At 44.1% G+C, this 13,913-nt stretch overlaps 1 protein-coding gene across 2 annotated transcripts in view; it reads left to right on the top strand.

The window, feature by feature from the left end:
* LOC146835436 (NACHT, LRR and PYD domains-containing protein 3-like) overlaps positions 1-13,913 on the top strand; it is a 368,932-nt gene that overhangs the window by 118,900 nt on the left and 236,119 nt on the right. The gene's annotated exons all lie outside the window — the stretch shown is intronic.

Raw genomic sequence — 13,913 nt, forward strand, 5'->3', positions numbered from 1 at the left:
GTGTCCCTATAGCTCGGAACAGAGATCAGCCAACTCACCCTTGGAGTCAAACAGATTAGCCTTGAATGAAAGGAGGAGCAGGTCTAGCTTTCCTTCTCAAACAGCAGATCAGACCTCAAGCAGCAAAGCAGTCGTCTGGGGAACTGGGCATTCCTCAAGCAGCAAAGCAGTACTCTGGGAACGAGGCAGTCCTTCTTATGTATTGTCCCCAGGTCCAGGAGTGTACTGAGACAGTTTTCTGAGGATCCAATATTTATACCTAGTTGCCAGCCTTTGAAATGGGGGGGGATACCCTATGCTACCCCCACACCTGGTTCTGGAAAGTTCTTCCCTTCTCTTGTCAAGGTTCCATGAAGTCTGGGGTGACAAACAGTTGATGCCAGGGTCCTTTGTGTGTTTGCCAGGGGGCACCTCTTTGAAGTATAAGTGGGACAGTGATCAGCTCCGTCCCCAGACATTTTGCCAACACCTAGTCCCCTTTTGTTTCTCTGTCTGGGAGGAATATACAAAGCCCAGCAGCTAAGCCATTCACAGACTGTAACCCAGGACAGTGGTTGAAGGAACCAAATGGTTAGAATTGTGATTTAAGTTAAAATTCGACTTTACCATTAAAGAGGATTTTAAATTACTATTGATTTGAGTCTAAACTTGACATACTTATTTGAGTCCTTAAGGTCCACTAGTAGCATTTAATTTACTGGCCCTGTGTACATGCAATACCACATACCAGGGACATATTAGAACATTAAATGTGCCAAACAAGTGTAAGCCAATTGTACCATGTTTTAGGGAGAGTGCACACGTACTTTAGCACTGATTAACAGTAGTAAAGTGCACAAAGTCCTAATGCTAAGGAAAAAAACAGAATTCAGAAGGCAAAAGGTTTCTGGAAATACCACACCAAGGATGTCAGGTTTAACAGTCCCGACAGTTATCCTATTTAATGCTCTGTAATCAATACGCATTATTTGATCTCTCTTTTTGTGGTAGAAAAAACAAAGGGAATGCAGCTGCTTACTGATATGAACCCATTGGCAAGATGTGTTTCAAATATTCTTTTGATGTTTGTTTTCTTAATCAGTTAGCTTGCATACAACTGCAAGGAATTTTGCCACTGGTGGTTAGCTCTATCCAGAAATCATGTTACCAGTGTTGTGGCAGTGCCACTCTTTGCTGGTTACTGAAGATTTCCAAGAACTTATGATATTCAGTGGCGCAATGACTTTTACATCTGATGGGGTCTCTACTTGAGTTGCAGCCATTGTAAGTAGTCTAGCGCCCGCTGCTCCCTGCTCTTCACGCCCATCCACAGATGAAGGAGAAGAGAAGGACGGCATTGACAGGATGTAAACTGTACAGCACCCCAACTGCTTCTATGAGTTATGCTTAACTATCCATAGAAACTCCAAATCAGCTGCAATTGCGGATATCCATGATAGCAAACACAGTGGTTTCACTGCAAGCCCAGGGGCAATCCGAACTAACAGATAATGTACACTGGGCAATAGTCCCTGAAGTCAAAGATGTGCCATCCATAACCCAAACCTGTTCAGTCTTTTTCTTTTCAGTGGTAGTTAAGCCCTGTTTCTGTGCAAACCAGTTACCAGTAGTTCCTGAATCAATTGCAGCCAATAAATATGTATGCATGAGATTATTTTGATGTAAGGATACATCAAGCATCATATGGACTTTTTTTGATTGATTCATTGATTGATTGATTTTATTGTATGATTACTTAAAACCATTACAATTTTGTGCGAGCTCAAAATAAAAAGGTATGGCAGTGTAAAAACGTACGTTTAAAATAAATTAGTTCGTGGCGAAGAAAAAATATAATACAAATAAGATATTTCAGGCATAAATATTTCTTAGCAGCAAAATAGCAGGATATTCGAGTACTCTCTCCAGTGTTCTAGAGGTGCGAGTTACAGATGTTGTGGCCTGGAGCTGTTTTTATTTAGCCCTAGGCTGCACTTTGTTAAAAGGCGGGACTGGGGTCGGCGGTTGACCTATGCTTTTTCCTGCAGCTTGCCCTTTAGCAATAAACAGGCTTGATGTATACATTTCTCAAACTTGGCCAACTCTGCCACAGATTCCAGGGTTAATAAGAGGCTTTGAGCCTCTGTGACCGACTGAGGACTATGGTGTGGGAAGACTGGCTTCAAGCGGGTACGACGGTCGAGCTGCAGTGCCGGGCAACAAAAACCATATTAGCCAGCACTTCCCCTCTATAATCGCAGTCTGCAACGTTTGATGTTTTCAATTGTTTTCCAGGCCGGGTTCAGTTCTCTGATTGGAAGTGGCACTAGTCCTGGCCACAATCTTTGATTTAGACCGCATGTTCACAATGCCTGCTAAAGGTTTGGTTTGCTTGACTGATTTATTTGAGGCATCATTAGAGAGTCATGTCGGTCCCTCGTTTGTAGACCTTCCATGTCCATTCCGCGGGAGCAGAGGTTCAATCGCTTTTTTATCGCTGTTTTAATAGATGATGGTATTTGGATCCCAGTTCTGCACTGTTAGCTGCAGAGTCTCCTCCGCGACTTTTAGATGAGTGGACCAAGGATTGTTCTTGTTTGTGAAGATTGTTTTTATGACTGCCTTCATGGTATTCTCGGGTGCGGCAGCTGTCTGATAAAAATGAGCAGCCGCGCACTTTAGTTTCTTAATCTTCTATACAACAGAGCACATTTCTTAGCATTCAACTAGTGACCATGCAAAGGGTATTTTTGCTGGTCACCAGTCGACCAGAGAAAGGTGAATGGGTCAAGACAGAGAGAAACCAAGACACTGGACATCTTCCCTCCGCCTCTTCACACTGCTGGTTTCAACCTGCACTGCAAAGGGATTACTATCTCCAACAAAAGTCACTCACAATTGCATTACTGTCTCTACTATGACACAAAGTGTGTGTGTATATGTATATGTATGTGTGTATATCGAAACACACACATATATATATATATATATCTATTGACAATTTCCATATAACCCTCTCTCTATCTCTGATTGGTAAAAACTCTCTGACTTCCAAGAGCTGAGAGATAGAGTAAACCTTTGTAACGTGTGAACAAAATAACCACCGGTGTAATAGACATTCCTGTATTTATAACGACCTTCAGTGAATTGTACATCAAGCCCGGGATCTGAACGATTCTCAATATACACATTTCTCCAGCTGTAGCCACCAAGCATCGTAATAGCCCACCAAGAAAGTCTCTGGGACACTAGAAAGTTGTGCTCTATGGATCGAAGGCGGCCACCATCATTGCAAGGCTCGCGAGAGTCCCCTTGCGCCCAGAGGCATGGAGTTTGTCTTGTCTTTGCTTGTGTGTGTCGTGAAGTTCAAGCTTCTCAACAGCAATACCTCATACCAAGCGGTGCCCGCACTCTGCAAGCACCCGTGACCTCCTCTGTAGCAGAAGGCTCGCGCACATATGACGTTCGGAGGAGCATGTCTCCATGCTCGTTCAGCATACATTGGTGACAGCCGGTGCTTTAAATGGACCGGTACTCACCGGTACCGAGTAGAAGTGCCGGTAAATTTCCAGCGCTTGAGTACGTGAACTTCTCTTTGTCTAAAGAGAGTACCTGTACTCATGGGTATGTAAGCAGAGCTCAGTGAAATTGGCATTTAGATAAAAGCGTAACGCAGCTGAGAATGAGTGGATCCGTTTTTGTGACACACTCTGATGGAGCGCTAATCTCCCCTTACAATGTACGAATAGAGCAGCTTTCAGAAGGCGTTCATTCAGACCCGGCAGGAAGTTTGGGAGGGGCCTGACACACTGTGATTACTGACATAGAGTCCACTTAGGCTCTGTGGAGTCCATAGAACTGTACAGGTGTGAGCAGGGCCAGCTAACAGGCATATCTCGCGACTCTTGGGAAATCGAAGAGAAGGCTTCCTGCTGGTAGAGCAGAGCACAGCAGCACTTATTTGCAACCATGCTGAGAAGGAAGGTCGCGATAGTGATGCTGTAGCACAGCACGTGAGAGCAAGGTTTAGTAATGAGGGCAACAACCAATGTACATGTTTCTAAAATCCCTTTGCGCTGCCCATAGCTCCGCCCCCTAACCCCGTCCTCTACTCCACATCTCAGTTCAGTTCAGTTCATAAGGCTTTATTCGGAGCTTAGAGACAAAGTCCATAAAAGCACATACATACATATAAAACAACATCATCATTTTGACAATCAATCGAACATTTAAAAGTACTTTAAAACAGTTTTAAAAAGACAGACTTGGCCTTGCTTTAATGGCCCGTAGAAGAAAAGTGGCAGTGAAAAAACAGACATCAGGTGATGGGTTAAATAACAATTTCATAGTATCTTTTACAGTCCTAACTCCATACTTCTTAAAAACGGGTTTTAAAAAAGCTGAACGAATATTCCCATAAAATGAACAAAACAGTAAAAAGTGCATAGTGCTTTGTACGGTAATATTATCACATGGGCAAGGACCAATCGGGTGTTTTCTAATGCTTGGAAATGCCACCAAATGATGAACAATACCAAAACGGAGTCTTGTCAGAACGAATCTATGGGAGGGTCTGGAAACAAAACTCAAGTACGGTTGAAACCCTGTCGTTTCGCTAAAACTTACATAAAACCGACAGGTTGTTAAATTACCACTGATCCTCCCTCGCTTCTCGTTCCTATGGTTCATAAAAGCAGATTTCAACTCGTTTTTGGTCAAACAGGAGGCGGCATAGTGATCCTCTATTACTTTAAGATCATAGATTTCAGAAAAACTATCAGAGACAAATTTAACCCATGGAATCTTTAAATGATTATCGGTAGAGAGACAGTCTTCAATAATAGCTCTATTTAAAGAGGTCTCTTCCTTTACCCAAATTGCACGCCAAAGCATAAGTGGTCTAAGGGCTACGGAGTCTGAGAGATGTTGAATTCCAAACTCCCTATGCACCAGGTCGGTAGAAGCCGAGGAGGGTAGACTTAAAAGTCTTTTAAGGAAGATATTTTCCTCCACTTGTAGACTTCCACTCGGGGCGTGCCCCCAAATACCAGCACCATAGAGAGTAATAGAAAGACACCTCATTTGGTAAATTTTCAGCATGTCCATGAGCCGTTTATCCCCTAGTTTAGAAGCAAACTGAAACACCCCATGGGCACTTTTCGCCATTCTACCCCTTACATAGTTGATCTCACTGGACCAACTACCTGATTTGGAAAAGGTGATACCTAGTTAGTTGAAAGAGTCCACCGTTTGGACCTTTTGCCCTTCGATGAAAAAAGAATGTGGTTTTTTACAACTATTACCACACTCCATGACAAAGGTTTTTGATTTATTGATCTTCAACTTCCTGTCCTTAATGAACAGAGAAAATCTGTCCATTAGACGTTGGAGGCCGATAGGGGTCCTAGATAAAATAACGGCATCGTCTGCATAAAGTAGAACAGGAATGTGAAAATCAAGGGTTTTAGGGGTATCAGCCGCTACAGTCTTTAAGACCGAGTCAACCTCATTAATGAAGAGTGTAAAAAGTAGGGGGGCGAGTACACACCCCTGCCTGATACCACGTCTAATAGGGAACTTAGGAGTGCACTCCCCTCCCGGGCCGTAACGGACGCTAGATCTGAGATTGGCGTATAGCCGGGCCAAGAAGTAAACAATGCCCTCCGGAGCTCCCATTTCCAGAAGTTTCTCCCATAAAATCTTGTGGTTCACCATATCGAAGGCACTACTCAAATCTGCAAAGCAGAGAAAAAGAGATCCTTTCTTGGCCTTCGTATATTTCCCTATTAGAAGTTCAAGGTTGAGGCACTGTTCTACTGTCCCCCGTCCCTTCCTGAAACCATATTGAGAGTTTGCCAGTATATTATTAGAATCGGCCCATTCTTCGAGTCTGACCAGGAGCACCCTACTCATGATTTTCACGGAGGAATCTAGAAGGGAGATTGGCCGATAGTTCTTGGCATCCCTCCTCTCTCCCTTCTTGTAGATTGGTACTATAATAGATTCCTCCCATGAGGGTGGGACACCGAGGCAGACTGCTGCATTAAACACGTTTGTTAATAACGGGCCCCAAATCTCAGGTTCTTTTTTATAGACATCAATGGGCACCCCGTCTGGCCCCTGGGCCTTACCTCCCTTACTGGCAGAAATACTATCCTGAACCTCAGAAATGGATATATCTAAAGGAATGGCAGGCCAGTCATCTCGATCTACATCCAGGGATTTGTCCGACTCAAAAATCATAGAAAAGTGGGAAACCCAACTTTCTGCGCTAACGTTAGCAGTCAGCTCGGGCATCTCCTCATTTTTAAGAAATGGACAATTAACTGTTGCCCAGAAAAGGGAGGAGTCTGAGGTTTCAGCCGCCTGGTCTAACTTGTCCCAGGCGTCTTGCCTTAATTCGGCCTTCCTGTTGTCAATTGCTGCCTGATAGGTGGCTCTAAGCTCCCTAACCAAATTTATGTCTCTAGGTTTAGCAGCAAGTGCCTCTTTGAGACCCTTAAGTGCAATAGTGCTAGCATGGTCGAACCATCCCCTTTGCCTGCACGATTTGCCCTTTAGGAACACTGTAAATTTTGCATCAATAGTAGTATTAATATTAATAAACTTAGGGATAGTTACATCCGTCAATTCTTTACTCTCTATAATAACGGAAATATCGTTAAGACAAATATTAATAATGGAGTTGGACAAGATATCTGCTTTATCCCCTTTCCACCTAATTCTAGTACCGTTGGAACGATGGGGTTCGATATTAGCTATTATGTTAGGTTTGGGACCCCATTTCGCCTTCCATAGAACGGCCTCCATAGTTAAACAATTATGGTCGCTGATTAGGTTATCTACTATCAGAGGTGCTGTACACCTCTGGTTGAGGCTAGATGAGATGCAAATGAAATCAATCACAGTATTTGCATTCCGGCCCGTGAATGTAGGGATGATTTCACCAGAGGCACCCTTCAAGTTCTCCAACAATTCCAAATCATAAGTCATCAGGATTTTATTTAATGACTCTCCATAGGAATTGTGGGGAAAGTGGCAGACGCCTTCCCCCCAGCAATTAACGAAACCACAGGCCCTATGGACAGGGGATGGGCATACAACAGTGTTAAAGTCCCCTAGCCAAATGAAATCAAACATAACATTGTTACCCGTAACTATATCTGCCAAAGCGGACTCTAAAGCAAAAACTACCTCGTGCCTAGAGTTGTCAAATACATTATTATAAAAGTTGATTAAAAGGATATTTCTACCCAGCTCCTGAGAAAGCCATAAAATCTGGGAATGGGCCCCAATGGTTACATGTTTCTTGACGATAAGTGGCACATCCACAGAGATCAGAGTCAAAAGCCCACCCTTAGCTCTGCCCGAAGTGGAAGCCACAGCCGGCAAATGGTAAGAAACAAAACCCAAATAGTTAATGGGTACCAGACTCCAGGTTTCCTGAAAACAAATAATGTTAAAATTATTGATAAAATCAAACCATCCTAGACAAGTATCCTTTTGTAAGAGGCCAGCAACATTCCAACATGCAATAAAGCACCGGCCTCTGTTGTCTAATATGGTGGGTGTAGTTGGATCAATCCTGTCCCCAACACCAGTGGTCGGTCTTACAGTTCTGCTGTCCACTGAAACATCAATAGGATTAACATTGGGGTCTTTTAGACCAGTGGTCTCTTCTAATTCATAAGCCCCCCTGGTCATACTACAACTTCCCTTTCCCATAGGAACAATCACAGTCCCAGGGACCACCGAAGGTAGCCCCAGTCAATCATTGCAATCAAGGCCACTCAGGGGCTGAAATCTATTGAACGTGGGAATGGTAGGGCCATCGCACATATTCAAACCTCTAGACCTCCCTTGATAGCGCTCAGCCTCAGGTTGAATATCAAAGTCTCTATAGAAGAACCCCAGGGGACGTAGGGATATTCCTTCATCTCGTGTGGGAAGAGAAGCAGCTTTAATCAACACCGTGGAGGTAAGTTGCGGATTACGAAAGTTGATAACTATGTAATCCCCTCCACAAGTCTTGTGTGATTTCCCCACGCAATTGGTTCTTCTAGTGCTTAAAATATCCCCAGAAAGTGCAACTGGAAATCCGCACTGCCTATGAAGCCAATCCACGGTTTTATTCTTTAAAGAGGAGTGTGATTCAACAAAGCCGTGGTTGCTTCCAGACATGTTTAAAGGGGGGACATTTGTTAACACTGCTACAAATGGTGCACAGGACGGTGGTAGATCCGGCTGAGGGCTACTAAAACTGTTATGATTTACATTGGGACCCATCTGCTTCCTTAGTGCTGAGCTAAAGGAAGGTTTAGCTTGGGCCGGCAACTGCAGGAGGGAGTTAGGTACGGCAGGAGTTGCAACACGATCATTCCCAGAGCTAAAGTTACTGCTCTCAACCGTCGTTGGATCAGATATGTGGAGATTAGAAGACACCACAGCAGATTCAAGATCTTTTTCGACGGTAGTTACTACCTTTGCGGTATTTAAGAGGGTATCCACTAAACCACCCAGTCTGACTACTTCGTCAGAAATTGTAGCAAGTTTGGTCAGTAGGGGTTTCACAAGGAGATCAAGCTTGGCCTCGATAGCATTAAGCAAAATATCTAGTTGCTCATTGTCCAAACTGATCGTGGGACCATCCAGTAACTTAATTTGGTCATGCTGAGTATTAGGCAATAAGGGGTCAATTCTTTTAACAGGGCGATTCCCCCCTCGTTTGGGCTGATTGGTTTTGCTATTAATCCTACAAGAACGTATTGATCTTTGTGGCCTCGGGGCCTGCACATTTGGGGCTATTGGGTCTGGAGAAATTTCTACATCCGATTCTACTTCATTGATGGGCATGGTAGTGACAATTGTCTCACTTATGGTATCATTGGAATCAACCAAAACGGGACTGGCCATTGAGTTCGTATGAACACTAGCATCAAGGATGGATGTTGACTGAGATGCTGGTCCGATAGGGGAAGAAGGGCCTATGCTTTGTGGCCCCGATCGTCCTAAGGACTTCCTCCTTTCCACATCTCAATTTGGTGAGTACCTGCACTTATTTTTTTCCATTTAAAGCACTGGTGACAGCGTTTATATGTACATCCTCTATATCTAAATGGATGTCATTGTTCCACTCTTTACAGCTTTTATATTTCCCAAATAGAATTAAATATTCTGTAAGATTGTGGTAACATGCCAAAATTCCAGTGTGTGGTTGAAGAAAAAATAATCTCCATCGAGCTTGCAGTTCAGGTGTTGCACATGCTAGATGTCCCAAAGCTGTAGCTGCTAGGTCTTCCTCAGCCGAGTGTTTGATTTCTTAAGTGACCTATGTCTGACATTTCCTTTCCTCTCCTGCGATGATGGGGAAAAAGTGGTGTATTCTGCACCAGAACCGAGATCCAAACCTTTGGTGTCTACGTATAGTTCTTACTCGGTAGCAAAATCATCATCTGGCTCTTGGGTGCCAGCGCAAATGTTGTCATCTTCAGAAGTAGCCAGGACGGGTGGCTTTGTGGACACCTGCCCAGACCCCTTAAGGCTTTGCTGGGTGTACCCCAAATCATTCTCCTCCATCTTGTGAGTTGTAGCGTACCTGTGCCCCAGATTGCAGTGAGCAGAGTCCTGGAAGTGGTAAGGAGGCAGACTAGTGCTGTCTGTTCCCCCAAAACAAAAGTTATTAAAACAATGATTTTCCCTTTCTGTGATTACTGTCTTTGCCTGTGGTTGTTACAGTTTAAAATTGTAGTTATAACCTGCCTGTGATTGCATATTTTATCACCTGTTTTGTGTTATAAACTTGTGGTTTTTCCTGCCCATTATTGCTTCCATTTAATCTGTTTAATTGTGGGATTTGCAGTCCAAACTCTGTAGTTTATTCCTCTCATTCCTGGTGACAATTAATTTTCACTCCAAATTTCTCCTTTGCTCTGTGCTAAGACCTGTATGTTAAAACAGTGCACCCCCAGATACCATTTTGTGTTCACAAGCCTGTGAAACCAGCCCCCATGCCTCCACCCCCCACCCAGCAACAGGGATATTCTACATCAGAGGGTGCTTCTGTGAGCTGTTTAAACTGTGTTTACTAGGGACTATGCACTTCGTTTTTTGGCCAGGAGAGGAAGTAAAGTTTTATTCAAACAGTATTGTTAGATTTCAAGTTAGTGAGGGGAAGGGTACTGGGAATCATGAGACCTATAGACGGTGGGCGCCGCCTTAAATGGTCCCAGATTGACCCAGATGCTTTCCACAGGAAGGTGAGAGACTCATGTGTAGCTGAACTTGCTCTTTGTGTCCAACCGGAGAGTCTACCAAGGGATGTTCTTTGTGCTTTCAGCGCCATTTCACGCAAAGCGGGAACTTTTGAGGGCTCCAGCCTCTAAGGTATCGAATTCAAACTCAAGATGGTTCGATCCCTCTTGCTCCCAGGCAGCACGCAACTTAAAGGAGGCCCTGAAAGTTGTTCCAAGAAACCCCTCATACATAAGGGCATGTCGTACAGGATACAAGCAGGCTCTAGCTACCCGCAAGAGAGCTCTGAAGGAGGAGGCATGGAGGGAGTTGCTAGAGTCTAGCACATTAAGGAATGGCACACGGTTTTGGGGCATTGTCAACAGACCCCTGTTTTCCGAAGACACAGGCAACATCTTAGATTCCCACATCACGGAAGAGGAATGGGTGGCTCACTTTTCATCCATGTTTAAGGGTTTCATGGGTTACCATGACCAGGTACCCTGGGCAACAAACACTGACTATCTGGTTTTTGAGTTAACAGAGGTAGAGGCGGGAATTGCGGGCCTAACCAGTAACAAAGCTCCTGGACCGGACGGAATTCCGCCGGACCTTTACAAATTGGATCCATCTTTCTGGGCGCCGATCCTGGCGGCTGTATTGAATGCAGCGGCCAGGGACGGTAGCCCCGAATCCTGGGCCATCTCTACCATCGTGCCAGTGTTTAAAAAGGGGGATCGAAACAGTACGCACTGCTATCGACCTATCTCTCTCAATGACTCTGTAGTTAAGGTGGTGGGAGGGTACTATTGCAAAGACTATCTTCATGGGCAGAAGAGCATAATATCCTTGCCGACACCCAATATGGGTTCCGTGTGGGGAGGTCGACGGTGGCCCAATGTTTAAACCTTTACCTGATCCTTGGCAAGTACACAATGACCCCGCCCAGGTACGATCTACATGGCCTTCATGGACCTATCTTCCGCGTTTGACTGTGTAAACCAGGTCAAATTGTGGCAGTTCATGAGGGCCAAGGGGGTGGAGGCCTCTATTGTGGACTTTCTAATGGATCAGCATAGGGATACCAAGGCAAATATCAGATATGCACAGGATCTCCGGGTTTCCAAGGAATTCAATATTGAAAGAGGGGTGAGGCAGGGCTGTATTCTTGCCCCCTTTCTGTTTAACCTATACATCAATGATCTTGAAGGAGCCCTGGTAGCTACAGGGGCGGACTTCCCACGTGTAGGTCACCGGGGTCTCCCCGTCCTCCTATATGCAGATGACGCTGTCCTGATAGCGAGAACCGCTAGAGGACTCCAATCTTTATTAGACTCTTTCTTGAATTTTATGGGGTCCCGTGACTTAGCGATTAATAATGCAAAATCTTATGTCTTGCAGGTAGGGGCTCGTCCCACGAAAAAGTATTCTTTTTCCGTAGGTTCTGCGAAGGTCCCCACTACATCAGTTTTTTCATACCTGGGGGTCCTGTTGGATGATCGCTTGAAGTGGGGGCCCCTCATTCTAAAGAAAAAGGGGGAGCTTATCCGAATAACTGCCGCCATTTTCAACTTTGCTGCTAAGATGGGGAAGCGCCCAATTGCAGCCTTGCTGAAAATCTTTCAGGCTAAGGGTGTGTCAACTGCATGTTACGGCAGTGAAGTCTGGGGGTATACCACAGCTGATGCGCTGCAGATGGCAGAGAATAACTTTTTAAAGCGCCTACTGGGAATGCCAACCTGTTTATCTAACCTAATAGCTCATGAAGAACTGGGGGCCCCATTTGTAGGTGATACTATTGCCCTGCGTCCCCTAGGGTTCTGGCTTAAGTGCTGGCCAAACAAGGAGCTAAAGCTCACCCAGCAGATCCTAACGGACTGTATGACCCTGGAACATATGTCCAGAATTCCATGGTTGCAGCATGTTAGAGGTCGCTTTACGGAATTGGGGCGCCCGGAACTTTTCTTAAAACCGCCAACTATAACAAAAAAGGATGTGGAACCGGTTAAAAAAGCATTTATTTGCACCAGGAAGCTAGAAAGAGATGAACAGGAATTATGCAAACCAAGTGTCCGTAAATTTCTGACCCTAAAAACCCATCCATTGGCTGAGCCATACCTTTTGGGATTTTTTCCATCTTTTAATTGCCGTTCCAAAAGGGTGTAGCAGAGGACAGGTGTTAGCACCTTGTGGTTGCGACAACCTGTCTCCACAGGACCTGCTACACTTTATGTTCCTCTGTAAATTCTATGAAGTACCTCGGAGACATTTTTTACTCCTCCTCTTAAAGAGGCTTAATTTTTACCAGGTTCGCCCAGCACTTTTGTATTTACAGCTGTTGAAACCAGACTGTATAATCTTTATTGTAGGTTATCTGAAATCTTTGGTGAGAACCAGGGCCTGCCTTGAATATTAGTTATTTCAGGGGAGGAGGTTCTCATAGTTCTAAGGTATGTCTCTAATGTGTTCTCTATTTTTAGCACAGAAATGTACTTACTGTACCTGCCATATTTTATTTGCAATCTTTTATGGCCATGGACTGTAGATTATTTTAATGTACTTCTTTTATGGGACGTGTATATACATTGTGACTTTTATGGTTTTCACACTGTAAAACCGAATAAAGTTTTATGATGATGATGATGGAGTTAGTGAGGCCTTTACCTACGGAAGTCCAAAGTGTGGCTTGAGCCTGTCCTAGGAGATTCTGAACAGGAGACGCAGCTCATCCTGGTGGGTTCCAGAGTAGCGTGCTACTTGCGCTTCAAAACCTCATCAGGGGTAGCAAGCGCTTTATAAATACAAACCTCTTTCCATCTATCCTGCCACCTACCCTTCTCTACCCAAATAACTGAATAACATATCCCCCACTCAAATTACTTCATATTTTGCTAAACTAATTTTCAACACTAATCCTTTATGGGTTCCGGAGTGGCGTGCTACTTGCCAGAAAAGCGCTTCAAAACCCCATCAGGGGTAACAAGTGCTATATGAATGCAAACCTTTCTTCCCCTTTTATCCCTCCGCTATCCTTTTCACTCCAAATAACTGACTTATATCCACCACTGAAATTACTTCATATTTCACCATATTAATTCACCACTAATCCTTTATGGGCTTCCTGAATAATGTGCGTCAACACCCCATGAGGGGTAACAAGCACTATAAAAATACAAACCTTTTTCCTCCTCTATCCTTCTGCTATCATTCCAAATCCAAATAACTGACTAACCTGCCCACCACTTAAAATGTACGTGCATGTTTCACTATACTAATTCTACACTAATCCTCTATAGGTCCTGGAATAGCGTGCTACTCGCCAAAAAAGCGCTTCAATGCCTCGTCAGGGGTAGTAAGCGCTATATAAATGCAATTACAATACAAAACAATACATCCAGTGCAGGGGCCAGTGTTCGACCTCATGGTCACAGGTTCTAATCCTAGCGGGTCCACTCGGCCTTTCATCTATCTGAGGTCGATAAAATGAGTACCATTGGGTTGGGTAACAATAGACATCTGTTATTCAGTGCCTTGAGGCCCCTGGTGATACGTGCGCTTTGCAAATACACATGTTATGTTTTTATTCAAATGGAACTGGAAGACTAATGGAATCTGAGCAAAATCGTTCTGAAATGTTTTTCCTATTCTTATTCTCTACACTATTATATGCACCATTGAATATCTGCTGTCTTTGTTGTAACTGC

Source organism: Triturus cristatus, chromosome 4_2 (genome assembly GCF_964204655.1).
Source record: "Triturus cristatus chromosome 4_2, aTriCri1.1, whole genome shotgun sequence".
In the NCBI taxonomy this organism is placed as follows: domain Eukaryota; kingdom Metazoa; phylum Chordata; class Amphibia; order Caudata; family Salamandridae; genus Triturus; species Triturus cristatus.